The sequence below is a fragment of the Callorhinus ursinus genome, unplaced genomic scaffold, assembly GCF_003265705.2.
Source record: "Callorhinus ursinus isolate GAN/ISIS: 27379988/994484 unplaced genomic scaffold, GSC_fseal_2.0 scaffold2, whole genome shotgun sequence".
Lineage (NCBI taxonomy): Eukaryota > Metazoa > Chordata > Mammalia > Carnivora > Otariidae > Callorhinus > Callorhinus ursinus.
In genome coordinates, this window is record NW_027397064.1 from 61,907,674 (window position 1) to 61,912,017 (window position 4,344).

A 4,344-nucleotide genomic window follows, 5' to 3' on the forward strand; every position below is an offset into this window, starting at 1 on the left:
TTGCTTTAGGTATTTGGGGTCTTTTGTGGTTCCATATGGTTTTTAGGATTGTTTGTTCTGGTTTCTGTCTTTTTTTTTTTTTTAAGATTTTACTTATTTATTTTAGAGAGAGAGAGAAAGAGAGTGCAAGTGGAGAGAGGAGCGGGGGGTAGGCAGGGTGGGAGGGAGAAAGAATCTCAAGCAGACTCTGCCTTGAGTATGGAGCTTGACATGGGGCTTAATGTGGGGCTCCATCCCAGGACCGTGAGATCATGACCTGAGCCAAAACCAAGAGCTGGATGCTCAACAAGTTGAGCCACCCAGGTGCCCCTGTTTGTTCTGTTTCTATGAAAAATGCCATTGGAATTTTGATAGGGATTACACTGAATATTTAGATCTCTTTGGGTGGAATGGACATTTCAACAGTGTTAGTTCTTCTAATCCATGAACATGGGTTATCTTTCCATTTATTTGTGTCATCTTCAATTTCTTTCATCAGTGTTTTATAGTTTTCAATGTACAGATCTTTCATCTCTTTGGTTAAATTTATTCCTAAGTATTTTATTCTTTTTGATGCTATGGTAAATGGGATTTTTTTCCTAATGTATTTTTTGGATATTTCACTGCAAGTGTATAGAAATATAACTGGATTTTACATGTTGATTTTGTATTTTCAACTTTATGGAATTAATTTATTAATAGTTTTATTATTTATGCATTTATTAACATGTTTTAGCAGTTTTTTTGCTAGAGTCTTTAGAGAATGCCATATAGAAGGTCATGCCCTCTGCAAAAAGACTGTTCCACATCTTCCTTTTTCAAGGATAACTTTTATTTCTTTATCTTGTCTAACTGCCCTGACTAGGACTTCTAGTACAATAGGAGTGGGTTCTCTTGTCTTGTTCCTGATCTTGAAGGAAAAACTTCTAGGATTTTACCATTGAGCATGGTGTCAGTCAGTTGTTGGCTTGTCATACATGATCATTATTATTTGAGGTCTGTTCTTCTAGTACCCACTTTGTTGAGAGTTCTTCTTTTTATCATGGAAGGATGTTGAAATTTGTTAAATGCTTTTACTGCATCTATTGAAATAATCATATGAATTTTATCTTTTATTCTATTAAGGTGGTGTATCATATTTACTGATTTGCATACATTGAACCATCTTTGCATCTTAAGGATAAATCCTACTCCATCATGTTATATGATCCTTTTAATGTACTGTTGAATTCAGTTTGCTGGTATTTTGCTGAGGACTTTTGCCTCTACGTTCATCAGGGATATTGGCGTATAATTTTTTTTTCCGCACAATGTCCCTGTCTGGCTTTAGTAACAGGGTAATGCTGGCCTTATGAGTCTGGAAGTGTTCCCTCCTCTTAAATTTTTTGGAAGAGTTTGAAAAGGATTAGTATTAATCCTTCTTTAAATGTTTGATAGATTTCCCCAGGAAGCAATCTGGCCTGGACTTTTCTTTGTTGGGAGACTTTGATTAGTAATTCAATCTTTTTACTTGTTATTAGTTTACAGTCCAGATTTGTATTTCTTCATGATTCAGTCCTGGTAGGTTGTATGTTTCTAGGAATTTATCCATTTTGTTTAGGTTACCCAATATGTTGGTGTTTAATTGTTCAAAGTAGTGACTTATTATTACTATCCTTAGTATTTCTGTGGTATCAGTTGTAGTGTCTCCTGTTTTATTTCTGATTTTATTTATCTGAGTCTTCTTTCCTTTTTTATAGTTAGTCTAAAGATTTATCAGTTCTATGTATCTTTTCAAAACCCAACTCTTAGTTTTATTGGTATTTTTCTATTGTCTTTCTAATCTCTATTTCATTTATTTCTAATTTTTGTTATTTCCTTCCTTCTACTAACTTTTGACTTAGATTGTTCTTATTTTTCTCCTTAAGGTATAATGTTAGGCTGTTTATTTGAGATCTTTCTTTTTTCTTAATGTAAGCATTTATCACTATAAACTAGCCTCTTAGGACTGGTTTTGCTGCATCTCTGAAGTTTTGGTATGTTATATTTCCATTTTTGTTTGTCTTAAGATATTTTTAAATATCCCCTCTGATATCTTCTTTGACACATTGGTTGTTCAGGAATGTGTTATTCAATCTCCACATATTTGTGACTTCTCCATGTTTCTTCCTGTTATTGATTTCTAGTTTCATAGCATTGTGGTAGGAAAAGATATGTGATGTGATTTCAATCAAGCTTCTTAAATTTGTAAGACTTGTTTTGTGGCCTAACATACAATCTATCCTGGAGAATGTTCCATGTGCACTTGAGAAAAACATATTCTGCTACTGGTCTGCAAAGTATGTGCGAGAAATCTAATAGTTTTATGAGGCACTCTCTTTTATATGATGAGCTTCTTTTCTCTCGTTGCTTTCAAATTCTCTTTGTCTTTGATTTTTGACAGTGCTACTATAATGTATCGTGGTGAAGTCGTTTTTGGTTTAACCTGATTGGAGACATTTGAACTTCATGTACCTGGTTGTTGACATCTTTCCTCAGATTTGGGAAGTTTTTAGCCATTATTTTTTTAAACAAGCTATCTGTCTCTTTCTCTCTTTTCCTTATGGGACTTCCATAATGTGACTTTTGTTTTGCTTGATTGTGTCCTAAAAGTCATATATAGGCTTTCTTCATTCCCTTTCATTCTTTTTCTTTATTTCTCCCCTGACTGGATAATCTCAAATGACCTGTTTTAGAGCTCACTGATTCTTTCTTCGGCTTGACTGGGTTTCCTACTTAAGTTCTCATTTTTTTTTCATTGTCAATGACACTTTTATTATTGTTAATTTATAATTCCCATTTGCCATGATAGTCAAGCTTATTCAGAGAAATAAACCAGAAATAAACCATGATAGTCAAGCTTATTCAGAGAAATAAACCAGAATTAAACCAAAATTTAATTACAGGAAACACTGTAAATATTCTTTCTCACATGATATCCAAGACTAAGTATCTATTCAAATACATTCAAAAAGCTGATGATAGAAACTGGCAGTTTTCAAGAAACACTGGTCAATCCATAATTAAATCTCAATGCATCAGTTAACACCTGGGCACCTCTTGCAGTTAGCATTGCATTAGATGCTTAAAGACAACGAGTTTGACTCAATAAACTTTAAAAATATATATTTAATACTTATAATATTATTCACGGAGTTCTTGGCAGAGTTAAGTATTTTGAGTTTTCTACTGTTGAGAAATTTGAGGTTCATGTTTTTTTCCGTCAAAACTCAAAAGCTCCGTTTTGAGTTCTTCAGGCTTTGGCGGAATTTCAGGTATTGTCAGGTCCGGCCGGTAGTACCTGTGCACTGCTTCGGCCCCGGAGCACACGGTCAGGAGGCTGGCGGTGAACGTTTTCAGGTAGGTGGCCAGGACACGCCGGCGGGCGTGGTCGGGGGGGCGCAGAATGCACTGGCATTCGGCAGCGGGTCAGAGGGCGAGCGGCAAGTTCTCATTTTTTTTTAGTTCACTCATTGTGTTCTTCAGCTCCAAAATTTCTGTTTGGTTCCTTTTTATATTTTCTGTTTGTTGAACTTCTCATTTGTTCTTGTACTGTTTTCCTGATTTTGTTAAATTGTTTATCCCTTTCTCTTGTGGTTCTCTGAGCTTCTCTAGAATAGTTATTTTGAATTCTTTGGTGAGCATTTCATAGATCTCCATTTTTTTGTGGTTACTGGAAGTGTTTTGTTTTTCCTTGGGTGGTGTCACATTTGTCTGATTCCTTGTGATCTCGGTAGCCTTGCATAGGAGTTTGCACATTTGAAGCAGCAGTCACCTCTTTCAGACTTTATAATTGACTTTGGTTAGGAAAGATCTTCATTTGTGGGTAGGGGCATGCTGGAGCATGCTGTGGCCTCAGGTCTACTGGTGTGGGGCACCAAGTGTGGGGGCCTGTGGTTGGTCTGGATCTGGGGGGCAGGGGTGAATTGTTGGCTCAGGCAGCTGCGATGTGTGATATCAGCAGTCCTTGTTGGCAAGAGCTGTAGGGGGTTCCCAGTGGATACAAGAGCTGTTGGGGTTCTCAGCAGCATCTCCAAATTTCATGCCATGGAACCAGGGCAGGTGGCGTTGGTGGCCAGAGCTAGGGGGTGCACATAATCAACGGTGGGAGCTGGCTGCAGGTTCTTGTGTGGGGGCAGAGTGGCAGCAGGCACATGCACAGTGGCAAGGGCAGCGGCCAGTGGCAGGGGCTGAAGCCAAGTATGGATGCAGCAGGGCCCTAGGCCGTTGTTGTGTACTCAGGTGGCTGCAGGGACTAACCACAGGGGCACGCACGGCAGTGGGGGCCAGTGATTGGAGTTGGGGCTGGTGGCATGCAGGTGGGAGGCATCAGGGTTTAGCTGTAGG

The 4,344-nt window shown here is 38.1% G+C and overlaps 1 pseudogene; it reads right to left on the reverse strand.

Moving 5' to 3' along the window:
• Positions 1 to 3,183: 3,183 nt before the first annotated feature.
• On the reverse strand, positions 3,184 to 3,452 carry LOC112809791 (ubiquinol-cytochrome c reductase complex assembly factor 6 pseudogene; annotated as a pseudogene).
• Between the last annotated feature and the right edge of the window lie 892 nt (positions 3,453 to 4,344).